Source organism: Porites lutea, chromosome 6 (assembly GCF_958299795.1).
Source record: "Porites lutea chromosome 6, jaPorLute2.1, whole genome shotgun sequence".
Lineage (NCBI taxonomy): Eukaryota > Metazoa > Cnidaria > Anthozoa > Scleractinia > Poritidae > Porites > Porites lutea.
Genome location: NC_133206.1, coordinates 30,290,541 through 30,304,534, shown reverse-complemented (window position 1 = coordinate 30,304,534; position 13,994 = coordinate 30,290,541). Strand labels below are relative to the sequence as shown.

At 37.8% G+C, this 13,994-nt stretch overlaps 1 protein-coding gene across 1 annotated transcript in view; it reads right to left on the bottom strand.

Annotated features, from left to right (window-relative positions):
* Positions 1-13,994, bottom strand: part of LOC140940228 (uncharacterized) — a 230,704-nt gene that overhangs the window by 148,781 nt on the left and 67,929 nt on the right. The gene's annotated exons all lie outside the window — the stretch shown is intronic.

The window sequence follows — 13,994 nt, the reverse complement described above, 5'->3', positions numbered from 1 at the left end:
ATCGCAAAATACGCAAAGTACCAATGTAGCATGTGAAATGACTGGGGAAGTTTTCTTAATTTTATTAAACAGACTTGCCTAACCATATTAATTGCGAAACTTCAAGCAATAATGGCTCTAGGAAAGGATTAAGAAATTTGTTCCAAATATACATAAAAATCAATGCACTGAGTAGCTTACCCAGTTTAATCCGCTCGGATTGTTGAAAGAGAGCGTTGAAGGGAACCTTTTTCCGGTGTGATATTACGGTTTTTCCGTGTTAAATTAGAATATATGAAAATGAGGGTCGATATGGTTACTTGAACTAGCCTTTGGTCAATGTCACAACCGCAATTGACGAATTTCTCAATACTTGGACAAACGTTTCACCTCTTTTCACTCTAATACCGTCGTTTTAAATATAAATGTATTCCTTTTCGTTGATTTGAAAAAAAAAATTAAAATAAAACTACGCAACATAATTCTTTTGTAACCACTTTGCAAATTTTATGGACTTCACCTCGTGACACCCGCAGTAGGCATCGCCAGTCAAATAAAGATAATGTAGCACAGTTAAAACGGCTGTATAAAGTCTTAGACGCGGAAATATTGCTTTACCCAGAGTATGTTATCTTTATCTGTGTGTTACTGTATACATAACGTATAACCGCTTATTCAATAACCACTTTTAAAATCTAGTTCTCACTCAAGTTTATGTGGATGCATCTTGATATCTGTCGAAGTAGTATAACGGAGTAGTATAATTAATAATTATGAGAAGTTTACAAGCAATGAATGGATAGAGAAAAATTCTTCTCGCTTCAAAGCTCATTGCGTTCAAGTTTGTTTTGAAATTAATTTATCTTATTTTTTGTATTCTAATATGTATGCTAAGTCTGTTAAAGATACCTGAAACTGAAAAGATGCTCTGAACTTGAGAAAGAGATCGTACCATGAGGTGAATGGCTCCTGTGATTTCTTGTAAGAACGGAATAGTCCTTTCACCAATTTCAGTATAGTCCTCATTCGCCACTGAAGAATGAATGAATTTTTGATAAATTCCAATACAACAGCTCATTAAATTGTCTTTGGTTCAATAACTTTTCCGCGTGCGTCATGGTAACTAATGTTCAGTCGAATTCAAGCTTAGGCCTTTTTTAAGCTTCTACCCAGCTGTTTGGATCATCAGTCGATTTCTTGAATGCTTATTTAATACGATGCAATTTCCGGTCAGTGGAACTCTGTTGGCTCTGCAATCATGTTTCTTGTTGTATTTACTTCAGTGTATTATTTGCTCTATATTGTTTTCTTTTGTTTTGCTAACTATTTGTAGTGTTTCCTTTCTTTGACATTTCATGTTTGTTCATAAATTTCTCGCCGAAAACATGTATGTTTAATGGCGAGTGACTGTCATTTTAAGAACGTAGGGTGGTAAACGTTAAAGCTTCTACGCTGAGGTGTCCGGAAAACTAAGACCTACGACCAGGAACGGACCCGGAACACTATAAGACCCGGAAAACTAAGACCCTGACGAATTGGCCATCAAAGAAACTCAGCAAAATATGAAAAGTGACCCTTAAAACAGTGAAGGAATACTTTAATTACAAGGAAATAGAAAAGAAGAGCACGGATAAAATGAAGAAGATCAAAATGGATTACAATTTTTAACTAGGACCCGGAATACTAAGACCCGGAAATCTAAGACCCAGAGAACTCAGAGCAATAAGGGTGACTTGCCGTCATTTAGTGCAAGATGAACCAGGAGACAAGGAGAACAGCGATCTGTTTTATATATATATATATATTTTTTTTTTGACTGACATATACCTTTTATAATGATTGAGTTGACGCTAAAAATTACAGACAATTTCGCCCTTGAAATTTTGAATTTACCTTATAGTTTATAATGCGGTTGCCTCTTGAGTTTTGATGTGGTCACCCTTTCCGAGAATTGTGATCTTTTAGTCGTTCAATCTGAATTGACATTTTTTTTAAAGAGGGTATTGATGGCAGAACGAATAACAGCAAGAACAATACATCTAGTGTGTGTCAGTTTCTAACTAGCAAAGTATTCGATGGCTCTTGTTCTAAAGCCGCGATTGTCAAGACCGTAGGGACTAGAAGAAGATATACTTTCAGCCACTGGATTTGTAAGGAAAGGTTACTCTACTTTTTTTAAAAAAATCTGAAAGTGTACTGAAAGTAAAAAGTTTCGTGCAAGTCCCGTTTCGAACCGACAGCGTAATTTGATTATTTCCTGTAGTCGATTAAGTCGATGCGCGTGATTTTCTCTCACTGTAACTGACTTTTGTATAGATTAAAGTTTTCATGCTTCAACTTTTCAGAACCAATTTGACTAGTAATTAAAGCTACAGAGTAAACGAAAAATGGTTTTTGGAAACTGCTCCATAATGGGATAACACTAACAATGATTTCTGATACTAGCAGGGAATTCAAATGAACTATTAAATACCCCCCTGTATAACTCATGCATTTCGGGCGGATAGTCCGCTTGTTTCTACAGTAATCTGGTGCTTAATGCAGTTACAAAAAAACTCCATACCTGGACAAAACTAATGGTGATACCGAGTCTGGATAAAACAGAAGTTTGAACACCAAAGAAACACTACAAAACGAGACTAAGTTGCCACTGGGAAAATCATTAAGTCAATAGGTAATGAAAGGTCTTCGTGAATCATGAATCATGGAGGCAAAAACGACAGGAATCATGAATATTAAGACTCAAATGATTCCGCTGCTACCCCCGATATTAAAGATACTACTGTTGTGAGGCATGGAACTGAATCATTTGACAATGTTTCTACGGTAAAACTCCCGAGTCCTTTCTGCGCTTTTGAGGAGCAAACGTGTTGGTCCCTCACTCCTCACGGTCCCCTGATTTTCCCTTTAATATAGCGTTGGACATGCGACGCAGTCATTGCGAATTTCTACTTGAAAAGAAAGAAAGAATGGTTTCGACCAAAAAGATATATTCCACGTTTTTTGGTTCACTTAAAGGAATGGTTGAACGAAACGTGAAGGTTCTTGTGCATTTTTGATGGTTTGACGTAGCTCTGTTTTTTTAAATATTATACTTGTAACTAATGAACTGTAAACGCTGATCCTGTCAGTGCATGGGCATTTTAACACTGAAGGTAAAATGTAAACAAATGGAACTGTAATGTTTACCTTCGAAAAAAAGCGATCAGCTGTTCTCCCTCTTGAATAATGTTACCGTTGTTTTTTAAACTCCAGCAAATTCCTTGCTATCTTCCCTTTTCCCAGTCCGCTTGCTTGCCCACGGAAATCAGGTGGCTCTGGTTGACACTGAAATTTGATAAGAAGTTTTCTTAGACCTGTTTTGTCATAGCCGTTTCAAAGGATGCCTTGGAACTTAATGATATTAATTTTGTACACGGAAAATTTAAGAGGGACGTTTTTTACCACGAACCGGGCGCGTTTTCTTCTCCAAATGCACGAGTTTGGTCTTGCGTCTCGTTTTGCACGTGGCGGAGCTATTACGATAGGCGCTTCTAATTGGTTGCCGTCAGAGTTGACTGGCAGTTTGATTGTCGTAGAGAAGCGGCAATGGGTTGGCCGTTATGGATATTAACTTAAGATTCTGGAACTTATTTTGAACGTTTTAAATCTTTACTTAAAACGCATCTTTTTAGACTAGCTTTTGATATGTAATGTTTTTAACCTACTATGTAATATATTTAGTGTTTTTATCGTTATTTAATTTTTAGCGTTGTTTATTGGTAGCCTTAATTATTTTAGCTTTTATTTTCTTTTACCATTTACGTGTTGTCATGCGCTTTTGATCATATTTGCATGGAAAAGGCGCGTTAGAAATTTTTAATTATTATTAATTATTATACATATATTGTGTACAGGAGATTTAAAGCCTGTGTTACAGGCGCATGTCTCAACTGGTTAAACTATTGCTCAACTAAATTTGAAAAAAAACATTTAGTCATGGTTTTACCTCAACTGTTAAAGAAAGGAAATGTTTTTCCCTCGGGTCCTTAAAGAATTTTGTCACCAAATTTCAGGTTTCGGAGTTAACTAAATCAATGGTTTCACTTTGGAAGCAGCGATTACCACACGGTTTTTCTGTGTAGTTATCGAACAAATGGCAGTGAAATACCAGCTTCCTTATAGGAGATGTTACTAGACCTGGTGAAGGGCGTGAGGATGATCAATACCATACCAGATAAATTACTTCTTGAACGTTTTTCTTTTGATATTTTTTGTAGTGGGGTTCAAAATTACCATACTGTGCAGACACATTAAAGATTAATTTTTTTGAATGCCTTAAAATTATTTTCCTTATTCCTTCCTTAATACCGTACAATACATTATGTTAATTCTCCTAGCTGGGTTTTCAAAATTGATTTACAAGATTATTCATTAAGTATAATGTACAAAATAATGTAAAATTACATGTATAAAAGACAAACTTAAGTTACCATTGAATTTGAAGGCTAGATCTACAATTATAAAAATAAAAAGGCTGATAAACTATTTATTGAAAATTAATTTCTACTTCCGCGTTCTGATTATCTTAAGCCTGGCACTCCTTTCAAAAACCTTAAAATAGGCAGAGTTTCTAATATCTTTGTAAAGACTGTTTATTGTAAAGACTGAAGCGGAAGGCACGCGGTGCGGCGGAGGTTCGGTGCTGAGGGAGGTTAAGTTAATACGAGTGAGTTTGTGAACGTTTTACAAGCTTGGTACTTAACTGGGCACAAGACGGTTGAGACATTTAAAGATCATGGTTACATCACGTAAGCGTAGTAGCTCTTCGATGGTGAGCAACCAAGTTTATGTAAGACTGGTGTAATGTGATCAAACTTTTTAGTGTTAGAAAGTATACGGCCGGCAAAGTTTTGCTTAAGCTGTAATTTATGGATGTTTTCGTTAGAAGCTCCAGACGAAACGATCGAGCAATAGAACAGTTTGCTAAATACTAGGGAATTTAGGATTATGTACAGAACATCTTTAGAGAACAAGTGTTGTACCCTATCTATTTGAGCTAATGTGGACAAAGAGAGAAGGTTAGTGAAGCGATATGGCCATTGAAGGTCAGGTTCGAATCAATGTCAGAAAACATTTTCGAATATCCTGTCTTGTTTCTAATAAGCCGAAGAAAGAAAAAGGGACAGTGGATCCGTTCGTACAAAGCAACTTGTCAAAAGTTCGGCTTATCCCAAATAATCGACATTGAAAAGAGGGAGCACTATGGTGCTTTAATATTTTTCAAGGCAATTGCTATAGCATGTGCTGTCTTACCATCCCACTCTGTGCTTTTCACGACCTAGTAGTTAACTTCGTCATGGACTATCACACAGGGCAGATCTAATCTGATCAGGCTATACTGGCCGGCTGTTCAAGCAGAAGTGTTTTATCAAACTTAAATGTGCAACCGAGTGGATTTCATGGTTTTGGCTAGCTACAACTGTTGATTGACCAAAAAATTATTTTACTTAACACAATATTTTGAACAAAGATCATTTTGAACGTAATTTTAATGTTTGTGATCAACAACAACTTTCGAAATTTTCCTGAATGTATGCCGAATCGAATAAATGATGTTTTGCGAAGACGCTCGACTGAGTTTCTGACTGAGGTCGATGGGACAGATGATTTCCTTAAATCATTTACTTAGTGCTGAATGATTTGGATGATCATGTCATCTTGTTAAATTAACGGTTTTAGCCAAAGTTTTAACGAGACTTCTTAGAAAAGACGAGATGAGGTAACTGGGCTTACAGTTTACTTCTTTGCAAACTAGCTGTATGGATACAAGATGTGCACGAGGATTTATTTAAATCGTGACGACATTTGAATCGCCCCTGATTCTAGAATCCGGGAAAATTTTTTGTGGAATCCACAATCCTGGGCTTCGGAATCCGGAATTCAGGTCAAGGAATCTGGAATCTCACTGACGATTGGAATACAGGATCACAGTTCCACTGACAAAGAGTAGAACCCAGTGCCTGCATAGCCTCACTGCGTGGCAGGCGTTTGAAAGAAAATGAAAGGGAAGGTGATTACTGGGTCAAATTCCCTTACCCTTCCCTTTCGAACGCGTGTCAAGCAGCAGGCTAGTACATTGAAACCCCGCCTTACGGCCACCTCGTTTTTAAGGCCACTTTTTGGGCCTCCTGGCAAAAACCGTGATACATTTTCTTGTAAAAAAGAATCTCGTTAATACGGCCAAATATTTGGCCCATTGGTGACCGTATTAGCAGGGTTCCACTGTACCTGGAATCCGAAATCGACGGCGTGGAATCCAGAATTCAAGGCTGTCTTGGATTCCTTCACTGATTTTAAATGCGCCATCTCAGTTTACTCAGCAGTGGCGTAATACTGGATGTTACTACTTACAAAGACGAATAACAAAAAATAGTCCTACCTGGACTTGTGTTACTTCGTCGTTAGTTGTTAGTCGAGCAGAATCTGGAGGAGAAAGTAACGTGGTTAATTTAACTCAAGTTTTCAAAACGTACTTCGTTTCAAAAGCAAAGTTCTTTTACTGTGCTGCATTACAAGGATAATCAGACACGAGAGCTCACTTAAAATCCTAGTCTAAGAGGCCTATATATCAAACTTCTTTAGACGCCAAGCTGAATGGTTTTTTTTGCTACCGACAGCGGATTTCGACTCTAGTTCTCGAGTAAAGAGTTCCTCACTTTCACTCTGTGGCAGGCCTTTACTAGACTGACCTACTAGGAAGAGAGCATTAAGCCAATTTGACGTCCTCGCTCAGGTTATTGAATAGTGTTAGTCGATCTTAACGCGAGTTTTTAACAGAAATGATCACACATTGAAACCCCCTCGTCATTTTGTGGACAAAATAAAACCCCGTTGAACACGATGATCAAATTTGCTTAGCAGTACAGGGAATATTGGCTCTATGTGAGCGAATTTATGGAGAGCTAAATATCAACAGGCTACCTGGCGACCAAGAAAATCTCTCATTTTACGGAGTACACGAAGAAGCGTTTCTAGAAAGACTGGCGAGCGAGTGAAACTTTGTCTTTTTCGAGTTGATGCTTGGAGCAACGAGTTCTCTCTGAAAAGCATGTGTCCTTTTAGTTTTTTACATAATGAGAAAGCGTTCTTGTGTGAACTAAAAACAAAACAATGCGGATAGCACGTAAAACAATGCAGATAGCACATAGAAAAGCGAGAAAAGAGATGTTCTCTTACCTCTTTGATTTCTGCTGCTTACGAAGCGGCTTCTTTGTAGCGCATGTCAGTGAAACATCAACGTGCAGTCAGAAAATTAACACCTGTTTTACTTGGCATCTAGCCACCACGCGTAAACTCGCGCGCATAAAGAAACGAGGAAGTTATTCTTCTTTTAAAAAAGCTGTGTTTCAGTTTCAGTTGAAAAGTTGCATTTTCTTGTCACTGTAGGTTTAATTTTCCCTCTCAAATTGTTAAGGTTCTTCTTCCAGAGTCGGCAGCCAAACATACAAAAGTCATTACGCACCATAAACCGCTCACCCACTCTGAGCTCTTGGCCGTCTGTCTTGTTGTCAAGTTTAACTTGTACGTTTATCGTTTGAAAAGCTTCTAATCTACCAAAAGGTCTTGGCCATCTCTGTCGTTGCTGAGATTAATTTGTAAAAGTTACGCGCCAAAAGACTCTCATCTACTGAAAGGTCCCATCTCTGTCGGTGCATGGAAAGAAGGCTTTCGTCCACTGGAAGTCCCGTGGCCATGTTTGAAGTTGCTAAGAATAATTTGATTCTGGTGTGTTCTACTCGACCAAAATTAACCGTTCCGTCAAACCAAGAATTTACTAATTCAGCTCTCCCAATCAAGAAGCGAGAGAAATTTATAAGTAGAGTCACCCAATCGTTCATTTCTCCTTTCGGTTTAAAACACAAAATAAAGCAAGAAAACTGTTGTTTCAGTTTAGTCTGCCGCTAACAGCGCGGCACTCAAGTAATTCCAGTCGTAACCCTTTTTACACGCTCTGAACTCGTTTGGTTTTGTTGACATGGTCGGTGAATTCGATTTGTAGCAAGAATTTCCTAATTCATTGCTTTGATGACATCAGCATTTCAGGCCGAATATCTGCCGTCTGTTTTGTTATTGTCCAGCTTGTGTTAATACAGCATAGCCGAACATGAATGTCTGTGTGAATATTTCAAGAGACACGGCCTATTTGTTTGTTAAGAAGTAAAAGCATTTCAATCGTTAAGCGACTTTTAGCTGCGTCATATGACCAAAAGTAGAGTTATGTGTCGAGGCCTGCACGTTATGGTTGCTCGATCAGATTGTGGTGCTAAATTTTTCCATTTTAAAATATCTGCTTCTCGCAGCAAGTTTGGGTCCGGTCACTAGTGCTCTCACACAACCCGAGCTGTTCACAAAGGCGACTGCTTAGATGTTCGATACGTTAAAACAAACCAAAAGAAGTTTCTCTCCAAAACCGAGGAGATAATATGGTTCAGTTTTTGTCGCAACCTGTGTCTGTGGAAAACACAGTAGCCCACTCTCAACAATGTCTAAGAACACATCATACGATTTCAACATACAAATTCTCTATACTGATCTGGATACATTTTCTTCAAGACTCAGTTGAGAGAATTTGATGAAGTAATTCTCATTAATTGATTCTCAAGCCCTTTTTTCTTAATTAGGTATTGATGTTGTCAGGAGAAAATTGATGTTGGCCACTTTTGGCGCTTAAAGGGTACGTAGAACTTGCGTGATAATACGAAATTATTCTCAACCCCCGCATCTCAACTCTTAATTTATCCTTGAATTGCCATGCAGTTTCTTGTCTTGCACGTTGATGTTAAGGTGGCATTAAGCTATAAAATAAAGGGCATTTTTCTAGATGTAGGATCATTTTCTCCATACTATCGTGTGTGACGGTGGTGAAAATCATAACCATGACCAAGGTTTGCACACTTCAGTGATACCAGGGTAAGCGTGGCGGTACGGATTTAATTCAGTGACCTTATGCTGCACATTTTCAAGGACGGGGTCATTAGAAATTAGAAGAATAATAATATTAATAATATAATAATTCTAAATATTAACCCTACTCCTAAGAAATAGCCTTAGTTTTTATAATGACATACAAGGCTTGGAAGAAAAATTATTCATGCACGGGAATAAAATTTTCCCAGTCTGCCCTAACAGGGATCTAACTGCGAATGTTTGTTTGTTTGTTTTTGTTTTGTTTTGTTCTGTTTTTAAATCAACCTGAATAACCGTCGGGGATATTCTCCACGGGACCCTGGAGCCTACTGTCCGCTTTGCATGAAAGTAAAAAGAGGACAGGGTTTTTAGGTCGTGAGTGTGGTCCTCTTAAAGGTGCTGTGTAACGAAATTCAGCCAAATTAGGAAATTACAAAATGTCCGTTAAATGAAGAGAAACATGAAAATAACCGCTTAAGACTTTAAAGGAAGGTTAAAATAACATAACAGAAACAACAGATGCCACGGATGGGCAAAACTGAAGAAGATTGAAACGGATTGAAATTAGGGTTTTTGAAAACTGTTCAGCCTAACAGTTTTTCAAAGTTGATCCCTTCTGCTTGCAACTTCAGAAATAATGCTCAGGAGACATATTTGTTTGTCTCGGATCTCTGATTTTGTCATTTACCTGTAATTTCTTTGCTCACTTTAAGTTCCGTAGCGATTGAGGGCGAGTAATTAGCAAAATTAAACAAAATGAACTGGACTGCCGTGACACAGCCCCTTTAAAATTAGTGAACGTACGCAATAGGACGGAAGAATAAAGGAGACGGCAAACCTTGTGTGACAAGCGTGACAATAATTATGTTTGAAATAATTATCCACCAAACTTCACCCTCGTTTTCACTGATCTTTTTTTTGTAAGAGACCAAAACATACCAATGCGTTTCAACAAAAATCAAGTAGCAAATGTTACTAGCCAATGAGATTTAACTACATAGCCCATGATAACCAATCAAAATAAATTTAAAAAGTGAGTAGGCTGTCGAACTTCAATTTGAAAAGAAAAATGGACGAAATAAACTGGTCCAATGACTCGTATTCAGATATTTTTTGTTCACACTTTGACAACCTGTTAAACACTTTTAGAAAGTCTTGAAAGTAAAGAAAGCGAGACAGTTGCTGAAAAAGTCTCTGATAGATGGTTTCGCTTTGGACGATGTAAGAACTGTGTACCGTTATTCCAATACTGAGATTCTCGCATTTTATTGTTTGTCTTTGACAAAATTAATTAGTAACAGGACTTCGTGTCGTACACTGATTGAAGGGTAATCAGGTGATTAATTTCATTACTCACCCGATTACTCCCTGAATTGCTCTGAATTGTATCACACGAAGTCCAATTTACCATTACAAAGAATGTTTTTGTGGTGTTCCAAAGTGTTTGTTTGGAAAGCTTGTATAGACTTTATGCAGCGTGACATTTCGCGAGCTTCTGTTGCCATTCATTATTACTCACGTGAGGTACTTACCGCAGAAAAACTGAAAACATACAAGTTAGTACTGCTATAACATCAGAGGGGAAGAAACTTCAGCTCTAAAAAAACTATCAGATATGATGTATTTTAAAAAGTGCTGTGAGATATTGATTTATACATTGGTAAAGATAAACTCAAGTGGATATTAAAATGAACACAAAGTTCATAGTGACTTCAAACCTCCTTCACCGTATTTTTTCCCCTGGGTTATAGAGTGAAGCCAATATTTTGATGCACAGGAAAGCTCTTCCTTGTTTGAAACAGTCACGTGACCGGTAGAATACTCAAATATGAAAACTGTGAGTATCTGTCAGTACTTTTCGTCCATCGATAGGAGTGCATGTCTATAATTATATTACCTCCAACTATTTAGAGTGTTTTCGACACAAACGTTTTAGCTACAACTGTGTCTCAGTGATCGCCTATAAGGTAATGTATGATCAGTATGTTTATGGTAATACATCAATGTAAATTCGGCGACACATGCGAGTATTGGGAAGTAGACATTTGACTATAAAGTCAGGTCTGCTTTAATAGCAAGACTCTCACCAAGACAAGTGTTTATACTAAAGCTCCTATGGAAATGCCAGCCAGAATATGTAATTTTCTGATCCCTCGGCATTTAAAGATCAAAAAATCGTGTAATTTTCTCGTTGACTGCGGTAACACATATTTCCTTACAATTGAGGCAGAATTTGTGGTTCGCAAAAGTTTTTCACGCAACGCACACAGACTATTGACTCCTTTGGAACTCAACATGGCAGTTTAATACGCAAGCAGAAACTTTGGCACACCCAAAAAGTTTAGTGCAGTCTGAGTGGAACTTAAATTTTAAATTTTTGAAATAGGGGTGTATCAAAACATAAGTTAGAAATCAGAAGCTATTTATAGAGGTAATTCTTTGTTTTGACTGTTGTGAAACACGTTGTGTTACCTTAATTACTACATGTAGGAAATACCCTATAAATATATATCAACGTCTAAAGAGCGTTACAAATCTGCAAGTTGAAGCTGAGCGTGTAATCGAGTACTTCTGTCGCTTTTATTTATCGCTGTGGCTAAAAATAGTCACAGCGTTTATGTAAATCTGCCCTTTTCAAAGCATGTTAAACTTAGCAGTGATATATAATTAAGAAAGATAATTTGTCTTCTTTAAATAAATTTCTGGTAGCACCTCAGGGTAACTAAATGTCGAATTCTAAAATTCAACGTTTTTTCTAAGTTCTTCCACATAATGTCCGAGTTTAGATGCTATAGTTATGTAGTGGCCAAGGCTGCGTTGTCTAGATTCGAACAACGAAATTATTTTTTTAAGTTGAGCTGCAAATGGATTCTACATAAATAACCTGTAACTGTATCCCTCACCGAAGAAAAAGAGACCTGACCTCAGCTGCTCTAACTAATCCTCTAGAGCATACAACTAGTACGAAAAGCACGTTATTGTTAGCTGATTTCCTGAATTATTATTTATATGGAAATGAGCGATTGTTATGTTGATGTTACTAACCCGTAACATTAATATGTCTCGTTTTGCGAGTACTATGTTTGGTTCAGACCCATAATCTAGGTCTAAATCTGATGGAGAAATCCCGGCGTGAACTTTCTGGAACAGTTGACAGTTTTAGTTTTATTAGCTTTTTCAGTTTTGCCAGCGAAAACGTCTAAATTGAGTACTACGGGGACTCGTCACTTATCAGGTTATCCTAAAACATAGCAAGTCAATTCTTTAAATCTTACGAAGTGGATGTGTCACGCGGTAGGCGTTACAAGTAGGGCAAACCTTGATATTTATAGAGACCTCATGATCCGATAAGGGCGACGCCAATGGGAACGTCGCTGAGAAATCGACTTTGCACCTTCCAAACGTTTTCCGCCTTATACCAAGTAAACCTGTTACCTGAAAGTAGGGAAATTAGGTTCAAAATAGTTTTTTTTTGGAACTGACGAGCGGGGACCGTGCTTAGATGCTTAAATTTATCGCCTTGTCGTTCCCTTTCTCAAGTCGACTAAAACTTTGGTCATATCACGTCGGAGGACGGCAAAGAAATGAACGAAAAAGTGTGATGCACGTGCAAAGTTGTTGTTTTGCTAATCTAAGCTTATTGCGTTTTTGGCCGTTGTCGTTGCCATCATCGTAGCTCCCTACTAAATTTTGCCTGAGTTATACACCATCTCAAGAAACTTCGGGTATACGTCCCTCCAAAGCCCGGGAGTTAACATAAATTTCGGTGAGACAATATTGTTTGTGGCATGCAGAAGCCCGATGATGTTTAATGCAGCTCCTTTCGTATTGTCTGTCAGGGTATGGGCATTGCTTTGGTCTTTAATCTACTGAATTGTGAATCCAATGACAGTTCACCATACAGGGTACTTCTCTGCCTGAGAAAAGAGAAACCGGAAGTCACTGAGTATTTTATAAGTCGCTGAGATGTTTGAAGGAGATTTTAAAAGCAGAGCCAAAGTAGGCTTTCGATATATATAAAAATAGCAACAACGAGTAAAGAATTTCAAAAATCTGTTCAAGGGCCAAATACTTTCATATTATTTATAGGTGAAATGTGATCCGATCTTAACTATTATTAAAAGCAACGCTGTAGGAAAATACAGTAACAAACTCAGGTTTTAAAACTTGGTAGATCTATTGTGACACGATTTGAACAATCAACTTTTATTATCACCACTTTGAATGGCCAATTACCATTAATACGTCTCGTACGTAACTAGGCTTATACTTGACAGCCACCCTTTTACTCAAACGGCACGTACATGCACCAAAAAGGAGTAGAGAGGTTTGAAAATTACATATTGAGTATCACATATTTATTCAATTTGTGGGAAAATACAAACCAGAATTAACCACACATGAGGACTGTTTGATTGAACATGCAACTCTGTTTCCCTGGGGCTGAGGGGTGAGTCTTTATAATGGCCTATACGGGAAGGCTCCGCCCGAAAGTGCACCTTTTTTTAGGGCTTCAGGTATATGAAAGGGTAGGGATTCTACTAGTTGAACTACATGAAATGGTAGGGACATCTGTCATTTCGGTCTTTAGAAAGGCCGAAGGGGCTAATAGATGCATTTCATGGCCGTGAAAAAGTCAAGAAACTTTGTTTTTTGACAAAGTTCTGATAGGAAAAAAAAGTGTCCTTATTAACGAGTCGGAGTGTCAGTATTTAATAGCAGGTTGAATTTATAGGTGATCTAAAGGATTTCCTTAGGGATGAAGGAAACCGTAGGTAATACCGAAGTCTCCTTAAACGGTTGCCAGTAAAACTGGCTAGCTTCAGCTGTAGAAAAAGTTGAACCCCATTACACTAGACAGACCCCAACCTTGCATACCACGTGTCATATGTCCCAAACGTCTGGCACCACTTGGACAGATACGTTTCTCTGTGACGAAAGGCTTCTGCTCTCATTGGTTACGTCGCCTGTAAATCCTTAACACAAATACAAGTGTATCTTATGGCCTTTTTTACTTACAGTCGTAGATAGGTGTGGTCAATTCACAGCACTACATCACCTTACCG